Raw genomic sequence first — 16,045 nt, 5'->3', positions numbered from 1 at the left:
TTAGAAACATGGCAAATCATTCAAATCAACCAGAAGGTGAGGGAAAACCAAAATGGAACATAAACAGTAACAAATGAACCTAACTGTATTATAGATGAATAACATAACCACAATGAAAGCATAGAGAAGGTTCTCTGATAAAAAGAACCAGAGCTCCTTGGAGAAATGATTAAACCCAGGACTAGGGAGGGAAAAATACAAGAGGAGCCTGGAACATCTCATGTTGCTGGAAAGCAAGTGTTCAAAAAATGGCCAAGGTCTGTTCAAATGACCCAGAAGCTATCATGAAATAGTCCAAGTGACCAAAACTGGGATCGTGTAAGCAACAAAGTAAATAATTATAGTATTGGGTTTTAACCCATAGAATAAAATAAATATCTATGGGTTCATAATGATAAAAATGATTGAATAAATAAATAGGATTTAGCAAATGATTATGACTACTGACTCATATAGATATTTCTTTTTAGTTTCCAGAAGGAAATACCTGAAATTATTGAACTGTAATCCAGTAGCCTTGATCTTTGATAATGATTGTATCAAATCACTATCTTGTGACTGTGTGATTATAAAAACCTTGTGACTGACACCCCCTTTATCCAGTGTATAGCTGTATGGGTAGATGAGTAATAAAATAAAGACATACATAAAACAAAAACACAAATAAACAAAAAAAGTTATGGAAGCTAAAATTTGTGGTTGAAACACTGAATGATGAGAAACAGGATATTTGCAGTCTCAAAGTATCTCCCCACAAACAGTGGAAAGGTAAACCAGGCAGACAGCACCTTAGCCAACCCATCACAGTTCCCTATGGCCTCGTGGACTCCCCGATATGATACACTGAGAAGGGCACATCATTTCCTGGCATTTTTGTCAAAAAATGAAAACCTCAACCCAATCATAAGAAACCTCAAGCAAAACCACAGAGAGGGGTATTCTACAAAATATCTGATCTTCAGAAGGGTCAAGGTCATGAAAGGTGAAAGAACAGTCACAGATAGGTAGAGACTAAAGAGACATGAAGCTAAATGCAATGTGGTTTCCTAGATTGGATCCTGGACCAGAAACAAAGATATTAGTGAGGAAACTGGCAACATTTGAATAAGGTCTGTAGATTAAGTAAATACAGTATACCGATTTTAATTTCCTGCTTTCACTAAGTAGACTTTGGTTATACAATGTGCCAACATTAGAGGAAGCTGAGTGAAGTACAGAACACAGGAATTCTTGTTCTACTTTCGCAATTTTTCTCTAAGTCTACACTTATTTCAAAATTAAAAGTTAAATAAATGTAACATTTAATACTCAGTGTAACTACAGATCTAATACATACAGAGTGTCCTTCTCCCTGTCTTTACCTCTCTTTCCCTGTCTTTTCCTGTCAGGCTCAACTCTGCACTTGCAATGTAATAAAAAACAAAAACCTCCTGAGACCACCCACAGTAGCCTTCATTTATAACTAGACTAAACTTAAGTACTTTCGTCATATAATTACATTTGGTTTTAGGTTTGGTTTCAAAGAAACTTGACCCTCTATTGCTCTGTGAAGCCAAGACACAAGTTTCAAAGGACAACAGCAACAAAAAATATTCAAGCTATGTATGACACCAAATTATTTCTTATACCATTAAAACAAAGAAGAAAGCACAGTTATCTCCTGAAGGTCAGTCATGGATTTTGTCACTAAATGACAAAGGGAGGGAGTATCTTTTTCCACATACCAATCTTACTGGCTCAGAACAATAAGAAACAATGGTTTGTTGTTAACCAGTGAACCTAGCTTAATTGGGAAAATATTTGCATCTCCTAAGTGAAGAACTAGGTCAGAAAAACCTCATCTCCACATCAAAACTCACCATCCAGGAGGTCAAAGCACATGATGTAGATAAAGAAAAATGTTCCAGGTTCAGTGAGGTTTTTTCCTCAATTAAAAACGTAAGAAACCTCAAAAAGTAACTGTTCAAAACTATTGATGGCACAGTGCACACACACCGACCCCCTCAACTTTATGCAGTTAGCATGCTATGAACTTATCTGTAACCTACTTGAACGAAATGTATTTACCTGAGGTCAGAAAATGAATGAGGACCCAGCCATTTTTAGGAAAACACTCAAAGAAATGAAACTTATATTTGGTTTATTAAGACCAGCAAAAATCTAACAGTTTATGATACTGTCTGTCTCACTTGTAACTAACGATTAGGAAGAAAACCACATCCTAGTCCCATCTCTTTCTTTACTTCCTTCTTTATTTGGATTGGTTTGATTAGGGTAGTTTATTAAAAAGCAATGCCATACAACCCAAAGTAATTTGGGCAGAGAATAAAAATATATATGCAGGGCCCCCCCTGAGGAGCTGAGGGTAAATGCAGAGGTGTTGGACTTCCTCACCTGGGTTGTTGCTGATGTTCTCACAGACACTGAGGACTGACAGCTTGGTATGCCAAGCCCTCTATCTCAGACTTGCCATTATGAAGCTTGTTACTGCAAAGGAGAGGCTAAACCTGTTTATAATTGTGCCTAAGAGTCTCCCGCTGAGTACTTCTTTGTTGCTCAAATGTCCCCCCGCCCCACCCCAGCTAAGCCAACTCGGCTGGTGAACTCACTGCCCTTCCCCCTACATGGGATCTGAGTCCTGGGGATGAATCTGGACCCTACATCGTAGGATGCAGAACATCTTCTTGACCAAAGGGGGGACGTGAAATGAAACAAAATAAAGTTTTAGTGGCTGAGAGATTCCAAATGGAGTTGACAGGTCACTCTGGTGGGCATTCTTAGGTATCCCTTTTTAGGTTTTAATGTATTGGAATAGCTAGAAGGAAATACCTGAAACTATCAAACTCCAACCCAGTAGCCTTGACTCTTGAAGATGATTGTATAACTATGCAGCTTACAAGGGGTGACAGTGTGATTGTGAAAACCTTGTGGATCACACTCCCATTATCCAGTGCATGGATGGATGAGTAGAAAAATCGGGACAAAAACTAAATGAAAAATGGGGTGGAATGGGGGGGATGGTTTGGGTGTTCTTTTCTACTTTTATTTTTTATTCTTATTTTTATTCTTTCTGGTGTAAGGAGAATGTTCAAAAATAGATTGGGGTGATGAATGCACAACTATATGATGGTACTGTGAGCAGTCGATTGTACACAATGGATGATTGTATGGTATGTGAATATATCTCAAGGAAACTGAAAAAAAAAAAAAAGAAGCAATGTCATGGTATCTAAAACATTTTGACTACATCAAAGACAACATCAGATGTAGAAGAAAGGGATTCACTCAAATGCAATTAAGGCCATGATTGTCTTACCCCCAATCTGTCTACAGCAGTGTGAAACAATAGCCAGACCATATATAAATTAGAATTCTGGCCACTATCTGCACCAGTCCAGGAAGCCAAACTACAGTCCCTGTAACAATTGACCCAAAATAGCCAGGACTTCTTGGATAACTGGCACCTTCCATAATTCCCACCCATCCTCCAACCCCTCCTTCCCCACCCAATCACTGCTTTCAATTTAGGAACAACCAGGGGAAGCCAAATATTCTCCCTTACCCAATTACAGAGGCTGCCCCTCCTCTAGACAGGCCACCTCCAGCTTTCCCTGTGCCATCAGCCTCCAATCAAGTTATACCTTAAGTCTTCCCTCCCTTTATAAAGCTTCCCACACCTCTGCTTGCCTTTGAGTCTTTGCCAAACTCAAGTGATGGTGGTTGACTCTCTTACTATAGTAGGCTCTGAATAAATAACCTTGGCTGTTCTCACTTGGGTGTTCTTCATTCATTCCCACAAGGGAAAACCTTGGAATCAGTAGGTTGACCTTGAAGTGAACCTGGCCTCTGGTAATAATCTTAAACCAGAATCTCCAGAGCCTGCCTAGTTCAAACCAAACCACCATCTAGTAGTGAGGGAGCAAGATATCACATTCTGTCCCCTTATTCTGAAACAAAGTTACTTAGTGGATGGACTACCATCTTTAATTATTCCATTAATAGTTTTGCATTACAGAAATAAGCAAATCATAAGCTTCTCCCAGAGATAGAAATAGCAGCACAAAAAATTGGTTATTTTGCCCTATGGAGGAACTCTTAGAGGATTAAAGTCTAAATTAACTGTCCATCTTGGAAAAATAATTTAGATCTTGGTTTCTGCCCCACAAAGGTAGTGAGGATTTTGCCCTCTATGCTCAGAAATTAAACCCCATATTTTGAAGACATTATAAGGAAGTCCTTGTATCTCACCCCATTTCTGCAAAGTCATTTGAAATAAAAAATGAATTAAAGAGTTTGGTTACATTAGCACCTTATTTTAGTACTTTTCAACAATTGCGGTTCACAAAATTTTCTCTAATTCCAGTGTACATTTATTTGTATTTTTTAAATGAATTACTTGCAAAAATCCAGAACACTTTCCCATTCTCTTCATCATCAAACTCATTTCTCTGCCTATAGCTGTCTGTTCCTTGGCACAATACCAAGGCCAATTTCCAATACATGTAAGTAGAAAACAAATCACATTTATTTTATTGTCTCTGATTTTTTTCACAAAATTTAAAAGACCTAAAACTGGTTTTCAGTCTCACAACCTCCCTATTCTTATCACTATGATACTTACTCATTATTAGTTCAGGCCTCCCTTCCCCACTCCCATGTTGAATTGCTGCCCAAAAACTAGTTTGATTTTTCTTTACTACCATATGTCAGAATATAGAATTAAAATTGTGGATCAAGTTTCATACACTGTTCCAAAACTAAAAAGAAGAAAGAAAAAATTCCTGTTCTGATCAACTGACGTAAGACGAAGCATTTATACCGATGAAACTTTGCAGTTAGTAAGCATACCTACACACAACTTCCAATTTTCCCCGTTGATGGAGAAGAGAAGGGACATGGATAATCAAAGCTCTGGCTAATTCAAAAGCCATTTAAAATTAAAATTCCTTTAATCAGCCCTTTTCATTTTGCCAGCACATTTACTGTCTCCCTTTTTGACTCAAACAAATGATAAAATTAGTCTTCCTTTTGAGGAAACACCAACCAACAAAGGGATATTCCCTCATAGTTCCTAAATCCAAATTTTAAAGTTTATTATAGATGATCCATAATATTAATCACACAAAGACTGTTAAGAGCCAGCTGACATATATCATAGCTATAGACAGAACAGATACAAACTAGGAGTCCAAGTTTATCTAGCAGGAGGCTAAACACCATCATTCACAGCAATAAAAGCTAAGAATTTATGAAGATCTTTCACTTACCTTCTCATTTAACTTACGCCACACTATACTCTGGCTACAGTATTTGTTCACTGCTCTCCCCCAAATAAACAGTTCATGCCTTGAGCTCAGAGACTACATCTTGTCACATTCTCATACTCCAGTGCAGCACAGTGCTTGGCACAACGGCAAACATCTGTGGAGCCCACCACACAGCCATGAACAAGTCAGACGGGTCCCTGGCCTTTCAGAGCTTACCATTAACTGGATGGTATGTTTGAGGAGTTGAGTTGAATTGAAATACAAAGAAACCTAGGTTAGAGCTGGTATTGCTGCTATCACCAGTTCACAGTTGGGGAAACTGAGGCCCAGAGCTGGCCACATGGCCCTAAGGCGACCCAGCCCAGGACTTCTGACTATAAACCCTGAGGTCTTTCCACTTTGCGTGAGCATTCTGCTTTAATTCCTATTGACACTTTCTTTGCCAACCCTACTTCTTGAAACTAATTTCTTCAAATATCTTCAGGGTCTTTAGCAACTAGCAGCACGTGATGTGTTTGAATTTCACATATACAATTAGTTTTCACTGCAGCCATTCATGTTCAGTCAATCTGTTAACATTATAATCTTATAATGATGTGTTGCTAGTAAACAAAAGGAGTATTCTTTAAGTAAAATAATTTTTTAAAACCTAGTAAATGTGCTAATTTGTCTTTCCCCTGGCAATTATTAGTCTCTGCTTACTATATACTTATCTTGATTTACACTGTAATGCTTAACATTTGTCATTATCCAACAGATGGCAAGAACAAGGAAATAAGATCCAGATTAATGTTCTGCCATTTCCAAGGAAAAAAACATAGACTTCTGAGTGAAGTGTCAATTCCCTGACAATTAACAAGAGTAGTCTGTATGTCAAAAAATGTCTAACAAATGTTAATTGTTCAAGAACCAAAGAGGAATACTTTTTCTAAGGACATGTCTCCTCCATATACACAGAAACGTGACAAGCTCTCCTGCCCAGATTTCACAGTAACTCTGAATCCCATGTCTATTGGCACAGAGTTGTTGAACCGAGGATTATAAAGCAGATTCCCTTGTGTAGATTTATCTTCAGTTATTAGATCTCTAGGTAATTAAGAGTTTAGATTCCTGTAAAGGGATGTTAAACTGACTGTGCTGTGGACATCTGACTATGCAATGTTTATGAATTCAACTATCTGAGGTCAAAACTTATATCAGAATATCTTTGGCAAAAGAAAGTTTGAATAGTTGAATGTTCTAAGAGTTGAGAATCACTAAATCACCAGTTGACTTGTTATAGCCAAAGACAAATTCTGTCAAATTCCAGTCCAGTACTATCATACCCAGAGGTCTGTTGACCAAACTAGTGGCCAGTGCAGCTATGAAATAGTATACCTCTATGTCCTTGTTCATGCCCTTCTTACCCAATCTCTAATATGTCTACTGAGCTACTGATTTTTCAAGGTCTAGCTCCTCTCTGACATGTCCTTTCCCCTTACCATGCAATATTAATTGCATTTCCCTCAGAATGCATCATTGTGCTTAAACACTGTGGTGCACTTATCACATTTTACTATGTTATTTGGATACATAGCTACAATTTTGGCTAGACAACAAGTTCTTCCCTGGAAAGCAAGGGCTATATTCATATTTTTCATCCCATTCCATCCAGTTCAACATCTGGCACATAATAGATGCTCACTTAATACTCCTTGATAATTATAGCTCCAAGACAGTTATTACCTTTTTCCATTTTACCAATGAGGAAACAGTATTTTAGGCCCCAGAATCAAGATCTAAACTCAGGTCTATCTGGTTCCAAAACCCATGTTCCTTCCACTAGGCCATGCCATCTCTCACTGATGAACAACGCAAAACTGAAGTCTTCAAATGAAAACAGAGGGGCATTCTCTACTGACAGAAACATTTAAATTAAGATTTGGAGAGATAATTCAGGCTAAATAAGCTAGTCACCCAAAATGTATGTAGATTAATAACACAGCTGAAGGAAAATTTTGATCCTCCTTCCCTTTACATTTAAGATAGACTTTTGGAAAGTCTTTATTACAATTTTTTTTTTCCTGTGCATAGAGCATCAATAACAAGCAGAAAAACAAGCTAATTGTATCTCTTTCCAAGCTAGACTAGTTGAAAGATTCATTGGGAAAAGAAAAACAAACAACAGAAAACACTGCCATTTCTGCTTTATTTCAAATCCTCATTCTCATCCTGCAGTTCCAAAATTATATAAGATGAGGTGAGAAAGAATGGTGATAACCTGAAGGAAGGATAAAGTAAAAACAGACAACTTAGGCAATAACTTAATATTAGTCTTTTAATGTTCCAGAGTGAGGAATAGGGGAGAGATTTCCCCTACCACCCCAAATTGGAACCAACCTACCTGTTTCTAAGATTAATCTACTTTTTGCAACGAATTCTAGCTCAATTTGTATCTTAATTACATTCAATACAAATAATTCATGGAATCCAGGAGATGACACCAAATCAATCCCACACAAACACTGAGTCTTCACTGCATTGTCTTCTATTCCACCATCATTCATTTTTTCAACACCATAATGAAGACATGAGGGAAAAAATGGGGAGGAATGGAGGCTTGTGTTCAAATTTCCACACTGTTTTCCTTCCATTTAATTGTGATGCTTACAAAATATGAAATACTGAAAACAAAAAAAAAATTATTTAAGAAAGCAAGTCTCTTACTACTTTCTTGGATGAGAAGGAAAAAACAGCTACTTTGCTCCTTAAATTAAAAAGATTAATATTTCACCCGATGTATAATCCAAATTAAAATCTTAAGTGAACTCATTACCAAAGTCTGTGGAATTAAACAAACAAACAAAAAATTCCACTAAAAGTGCTTCAGAATTACAGTACCCCAATTAGCACTAACCATAAACCAGAAGCCAGTTTTGTTCGCAAGGGCTGTCTAGTCAATTCCTGGCTGATCCCTCCTGGTATTACTTTCATTATGAGCACTCAGAAGAATAATTGTGTTTGGATGGCTTGTTGTTGCAATTCGGTTTCCAGGTTACCAACTACCAAACAACTCTAGGCTGAATGTAACTTCTAGACAAGCTGTTCCAAAAACTTTAAAACCTGCCACATGCATCAAAAGATAAATCGCAATCTTCACACCCATGGGGAGTAGAATAATAAATCAAAGTAAAGGGTCACACTGTACAAACAGTATTGGTCGAACAATCTTGCACTAAAAAGTCAGTCTGTCCAGCTTCAAAGGAGGAGGAATTTGGCCTCCAAAAGCATTTATCTGAAAATTTGGCCTTTTAAAATAGACCACCAGAAAGAACACTTAAGAATTTTTATCTTGTGAATTTGCTTTGTTCTTATGTAAGGCAGACTACCTTCTTGGTTCAAAACTGATCCTTTTCTTTCTAGATTACTCTGTGCAGATAGACTCAAGAAGGACAGTGAGAATTTGGAGAGGAAGTAGGAAAAGAGCCACAGAAACTGAGGGTCAGGGAAACAGGATCCTTGAGGAATGATTTTCTAAAGTGGCATCATTCAGTCTGAAGAAGAGAAGGCTAGGCAGTGGTTTAATAATATTTTTCAACTCCATAATGAAACTTTACCCCAAACAGTGTTGCCCAGTTGTGTTACATAAAGGCTTAAATTGCAGGTTAAGAAACTAGGTATTTTCATCACTAAAATGAAATACAGTGAAAAGAACAAACATTTTCTCTATTTTAAAAATACAATATTTGGGGAGAAGAAGAATACTGAAATAAAAAATTGGATGCCCTTTCCTTTTTCTTCTCAGTATGACAAAGCTACATATTGGCACATTGGCTTCTGTTCCAAGCTCTCCCAGTCGTCTCCCTTTACTCAAACAGTTACTGTAATTTTACCGTTTCTCTAAAATCTTTCCTGTCTAACTGGAAAATGTGAAGAGAATTCCCTCTGATAACATGTAATTCCCATGGCTCTCCCTTCACTCAGAGCCCTATAATATGCATCAGGCCAGTGCTTATGCAAAATGCTAATAATTCAATCTAAGTCAAGTCTTTGTTTAATATTTTTTATCTATACATCTTCACCAGTACTACCTGTCTTACAAGTTCCTAACTGACTGCCACCCTCTCTTTTTGGGTAAGTAGCCTAGCACAGTAGCATGATAATTTTAAAAGTTCAACAGAAAGGGGCCAATTTGCACTCACACAGTGCAAATGGTCTGATATACACAGCTTTATTTTATAATTCCATGTGAAGACTTTATTAATATGCTTAAATAATAAATGTACCTCAGATCAATGAGGAAAAAAATCCTTAGGTGGTTGAATAACAAATGAAACTGACACATTCTTATCTGCAGTTGCACTTCTAAGGATCTCTAATTTTTATGAAGTTTTAAATAGTACACACCATCTGTCCTATTTGAAGGAAAAGAATTTATTTTGCCAAATTATTTGGGAACTCTCTACATGTCTTTCAAATACATAGAAAAATTTTATATCATCTACTTCTTCTATGTGAGTCCAAAATATCTTTAGCAAGACAGTCTTCAAAAATTGTCAACTGAAAACTCTTTTTTTCATTAGAATGGATGATGTATTATACATTAAATGGTAATAGTTTAAACCTAATCCTTTGTTTGATAACAATCACTGACATTCAAATAAGCATGGCATTCAGAGGAGTTACAGTCACTCATCCACTCATTGATTCATTTATTAAGCAATCCTTTCATTTATAAACCATAATTGATTTCATCTCACCTATAACTTTGACTCTCAAAAACCACGTGATGAAATAATCTAGAATATTTTTTGCCAAAATTAACATGTTGATGTTATCAAGAAATAAAAATCAATTAGGGGGATCAACAATGCATAGACTGACAAAAAAATTATATTTAACCAAGACATTAGAGCACATATATTTTAAATTAGAAAATAAGGTATAAACCACTCTAGAAAGAGATAAAGTGAGCAGCTGGGTGATGAAGTTTTTCTTTCTCGTTTTTTTTTTTTAATCATGTTTAATAGGTGTTGCAGTAAAGGCCAGAAGATGAACATGCAAAGAGCTTAAAGAGTATTGAATTAACTAGTAAGTTAAAGAAATGAAGAGAGAAGATGGGAAAAGGTGAGACTGAAACATGCAAAACTGTTAAATGTAAAACATGAAATAAGGAAGAAAAAATATTTAAGAAAGATGGAAATGTGGCCAAAAAATTAAGCACAAAAGGTTTTTAATAATTCTATTTAGAATTATTTCTAATATCTAAATATATCATTTGGGTATATTTAGAAATATTTAGATATAGTCAGAAATATTTAAATCTTGCAGAAAGTCACTTTATTCAATTAGTGGCATGTGAATATGGTAGAAAATGTTAGGATTCACCAGATTTAATTCTACATGTTGCTAATATGTTTCTACTCAGTTCTGGTGACAAATTATATTTCAGAAGATCCAATTAAATGGCTCCTTACGTTCTTTATCCTGTATTTGCAGTTCTCTATAGGAGAAGTTTCCCAAAACATAGTGGGACTTTCTCAGTAGTCAGAAACATGAGAAATTGTTTATGGATTGGAATAAACCAGTTACCCAAATATAAAATATGTGGACTTAATTCTGGGAACAATTAGGAGGAAAAAAAAAATCAGTTCTTCATTTCAAGATCCTAAAAAATCAAGAGGTATGGAAAGGAAAGGAGCCTATGTGCTAATTCACAAATTAACCATCAAATATATTAACATCTGGAGCTGTGCAATAACAGTATCTAAATGCTGAGACTGAAATAAATTCCTTGGGTAGCAGACTGTATTTCCCAAAAATGGGTATTTCCAGCCCCACATACTTTTCCAGAACTTTGCCACTCCCATCAAGAGATAGAGTCTATTTCTCTCTCCCTCCCTCTCCCCCTCTCCCTCCGTCTCTCCTTTCCCCTTTCCCTCTCCCTATCCCTCTCCCACTTGCCCTTGCAATCCTGCCACAAGTATTTCAGGAAGCCCAATCTAGGCCACAAGGAGAGACCCCATGGTAACAGCAGGTGAGGAGAGAACTAAGGCCCAGCCCTGGTCCAACATCAGCCACCATTCAAGTGAGTGAAGGAGCTTTCAGATGATTCCAGCATCCAGCCTTCGAGGCGTCAGCGAAGGCTCCAGATATCATGACGCCAAGAAAAGCTATCTCTCCTGTGCCCTCTCTTCATTCCTGACACACCAGATATGTGAGCAAAATAAATAGGTGCTCTATGCCAGTAAGTTTTGGGGTAATTTATAAGAAATACTTTGTTTCTGAAAATCTAAAAATTTTAAAACAAAGAAAACAGTACTATTTAAAGCAAAACTGATCACGGCCATCTTCACAAACCAGGAAAGTAGCATGATTAGTACGCACTCAAGAAAATATATTTCTGTGTGCCAGGCACTGTGTTTGAGGCCCAAGTAGTAGACAGATGATATGTGACCTCTCAGAATTTATGATCTAGGAGAAAAGATAGATTCCAATCAACTATTGAACCCCACAAAGATAAAATTCAAGTGCTGCAAGGGAGAAAGTCCCCGTGACTACCTAGAGTGGGGGGGCTGACCTAATTAGGATGGTCAGAGAGGACTTCACTGAGGAAACGAACTTGAGCCATTGCGTGGTATTTGTCTTAATAGCCCAGGAAACCAAGGCAAACAACAAATAGAGCTTCATGCTAAAAAAAAAAAAAAAAGCGATAAGAATTTGGTCATTGAACATTGAAGCCTGGTAGTTAGGAAAGGGACAAAAGGATTTTAGGGGAGAGACAAGCCCAAATGATAGGGACTGTTAGCCAATAAACTTTTAGTACAACATTGTCTTATATTCTACTTTAAGTTTTTGCCTTTCAGAACAAGTTTGTTCCATGTTCAGCACTGTATTAGAGGAACTTTGGAATAATGAAGAATTATAGGTAAAAAGTAGGGTGGAATAAAGGGGGAAAAATAATAACAATCACAGGAGATGATGCACTGAGAAGAAGAGAATTTAAAAGAAGCAGAAAACTGGAGCCAGAAATGAGTAGAATAGTGACTGGTGAGGATTCTGGATTTTCCACTATACATGAAATAAGGACTGGAGGACTTCATATTCACAGTTAAGATTATACCAAAGATACACAAGAATATTCCTCATTGACATGTACAACTGATTTATAAAGGCCCTTATTTTTGTTAGAATTATTCTATTTTACTAGATTCAACATGGCAACTAACAGCCATGAAGAGCTTCTGGTTGATGATAATGCATGTGTGAGTCTAAATATTCGGTACATGACCAAGTACTATCTCCCAGCTTCATCTTGGGGCTGCTCCTCTTCTGCCACTCTGGTCAAGGCCTTTATCATGTCCCAACCAGACTGCAGCAGTCCCTCAGTCTTTACAAATACACGGTTACTCCCTGGAATGTTCCCTCTCCCACTATCTGCTAGAAATTCTTACTAATTTAAGTCTCAGTACAAATGCAGTTTGTGATTTTCCTGACTTCCCCAAGCAGACTTCCATGCACACCCCCTTATACTCTTAATACTTTATTATAGAAATCATCTTATAGTATCTAAATTGTGTTTTTTTTTTTCCTATTTGCCTTCCCCTTTAACATACTTTCCTTGAGGACAGATGTGTCAGCTCACCTTTGCCTTCTACCATACCTTGTACAGTGTCTGGCACTACAGTGAATGAATACTTCTGAAATGAACAAGATGGATGTATTCACTTGGAAATACTGTTTCAATTTGGGGGCCTCTGTAATTCCTAGATTCCTAAACTGAAAGAAAATAAAAGACTGCAAGCAAGAAGAAAATAGTAAGACATAGAAGTTAGTAGTTAGTACAGTGGTCAGAGATTAAAATGACATATAACAAAGAGTTTTCTCAAGCCCATTAATGATACTCTCTCAGCAATATGAAATTTACCACCAACCCATACTTTACTTGATCATGCTGATGAGGATAATGATGAATACTTAAGAATACTGAGAACCCCTCTAACTTTTGATTGATAGTGCTATAATCTATGTAACTATTGAGACTAAGTTTATTGTTATTGGCTTTTTGTATGATCAAATAAAGATATATTGTTGATAAAATATAATCAAAGCAATGCCTGTGAATCTATAATTAGTACCTAATACATTACTTTTTTATCTGAATAATCAACTGGTTTTTCTTGCATAATCATAACATATATCTTTTAGATTTTTATGTCAATGAAGATTTAAAAGAAAGGTTGCCTTACTCTTAATCCAACTTTTTTGGTCAAATGATCTGTTTGAAAGGCTAAATTCTTTCTTGAAAAAAAATGAAATTGATATATAGTGATATATAAATAGTATGGGAAGAAATGAAAAGAGGACTTGAATAGTCAAATCTGTACTCTTCTATATTTTATCAAATGATAATAAATTTAGTCAATTATCTAGGCTTTCTCTTTTCTTTTTTTTCTGAATTTCTTACCAGCTTTTATATGAATTTTTAATGTGAAATTAATTATTTTTGGCACTAATTTTACTTCCTTGATTAAAGGTTTGAGGAGTAATCATACAGAATGGTCAAAATATTTTACGAACTTAAATTGTATGTGCTAGCTTTGTCATGTTAGCAGGAATGAAAATGAATTAGCTGCATTTATATACACAATTTGGGAAGCAAAAGACATATTAAAATAATTGTCATTATCATCAGCATGTTATTGAACTACACAGATTAGCATGTTGCAGAGGAGATTTGCTTTTCTTCTGGCTCTCCACTTGGATCAACTGGAATTCATTACCAAATATGTTTTGCCACCAGCCATAAAAGCTAACAAGGCCAGCTACACACTTTATGCTGCCCCATAAAAACCGAGGGCATGGCGCATGATCTGAGTTTGGACAATCCGACATGCTAGGACTTTAATTGGGATCTAAAAGCAAAAAGAAAATAGGGCATAGAGAATTAAGTTTGGTTGTAGTGGTAACAGTTAGTGTACAGCTCCCAGAAATGGCAGTTCTGATAATGCCAGAGGAGGTGACTGGTGTTCTGTATCAACAATGGTGGAGGTAAAATGTGTAGCATCCAGTTCTCAGGGCAGCAGCTATTGCACTAGCAATGGTAACTCTGTGGACTCATTTTGTGGTCAGTTTTACCTGTGGTTCTAGCTGCCCAGTCTCCCTTTATTTCTGAACTTGGATTTCCACATCTTCCACATCTGAGAGTTAGTCCATATCCTCTTAGTACTAATTCCTTTTCTGCTTATGTGAGCCATAATTAGATCCTGTTGCCTGTAACTAAGAATACTGAGTAATAAAGAAATTGATTCCAAGGGTAAATGTCGACAACAGATCTGCAGGAAAATGGAAGAAACCTAGAATTTGTTGTCAGGCAGGCTTTGTTGGGGCTGAAGGCAGTGAAAAATCCAAATAGCATTAATGGATGGAATTGGGGAGTCCATGGCATGCTGTAGTGAAGGAGCTAAACCATTGTTAGATATCACCCAGAAAGGGCTACAGGAGGTAAAGTTTGGGGGAACTAAATACCTGTCATAGACTAACATGAAGAACATGGAAATTCAAGTGCTATATATGAATTAGTTATTCGTAACGAAGAGCGTAAATAAGAGAATGACAAGTTCAAATCCCTGCATTGTGAAAACACTGCATTTAAAATAGGCTTTCTTGTTTCAATGGGGTAATAGGATCCTGGGGTGGCAGAAGACAAGTAGCAGCACTTACTCCTCAGCTACCAGGCAGGCATAGTAACCAAATAGGCAGCAGAGTCATTTGGTAATACAGTGAACTGATCTGTAAGGACCTATGTGGTCACTAAATAATCATGGAATTTCTAATATTTAAAGAGGTATATAACCCACTACTTGAAATCTCCATTCCTTGTCATTAACGGCCTAATTTAAACCACCAGTTATCACAACCCCAAAATCATTTGACCTAACAGCTCCCCAAATTGAAGGGAATACCTGATGTAGAAGGATTCTACAATAATACCACAAATAATACCATGAGTCTTTCTCAAAGTCTTTTCAAAGGGAGCTGAAGCAATTTATCAGGGTGATGAGCCCTGGGGATGGGAGTAAAATACCCAGGTCACTGAGGAACTAACAGACATTGGCTCTTAACAGACATGATTTTCAACCCAGAATGGTGCTTCCATTCATAAATATGTATACTTCAGGAAGAAATTCTTGCAGTTGTGCACTGAGATATGTACAAAAACATACACATTAGTATTGTTCATAATTCAAGGAAGGAAGGAAGGAAGGAAAGGAGGGAGGGAGGGAGGGAAGAAAAAAGGGTATTACATTTACAATTTGGTATACAAGTTTTAAAATATTGAAATAGGATCATAGCAGAACTAGAAAAAAAAAAAAAAAGACATACCCAGAGATCACAAGTTGGGACAGGATGTGGAAACTAAGGAGACATTAGTTTGAAGAGAATGAGTATATTTTCAGAGATATGAGTAATCTAATAATTTTGGCAGAAACAAAACATTTTGAACCCATTTTCTATTTGAAAAGAATTCTCACCATTTGAATCTCGGAGGAAAGCAGATCCCACCCCCACTTCCAGAAGGTGAAAAGGCTGGTTCACTTTCTCAGCCCATTTGCAGCTAAGCCCATCAGATCATGGCCTGAGCCTGGCCCAACAGTCCAACCCAGAACTAATGATACAACAAAGCAGAGAAGGTAGAAGTGGTATAATCAACAGAAGCAACATCCAGTTTCTAAGGGGGTGGCAGTTGCAGCAGCCACATTCAAGAGTTGGAGGCAGTGGTCTGAGCATCTGAATGT

The 16,045-nt window shown here is 36.8% G+C and overlaps 1 protein-coding gene across 3 annotated transcripts in view; it reads right to left on the bottom strand.

Moving 5' to 3' along the window:
* The window catches only part of DCDC2 (doublecortin domain containing 2), a 170,111-nt gene that overhangs the window by 137,123 nt on the left and 16,943 nt on the right, over positions 1 to 16,045 (bottom strand). The gene's annotated exons all lie outside the window — the stretch shown is intronic.

Source organism: Choloepus didactylus, chromosome 7 (genome assembly GCF_015220235.1).
Source record: "Choloepus didactylus isolate mChoDid1 chromosome 7, mChoDid1.pri, whole genome shotgun sequence".
Taxonomy (NCBI): Eukaryota; Metazoa; Chordata; class Mammalia; order Pilosa; family Megalonychidae; genus Choloepus; species Choloepus didactylus.
Note: the sequence above shows the minus strand (reverse complement) of the source record. Positions and strands in the feature narration are given on the sequence as shown.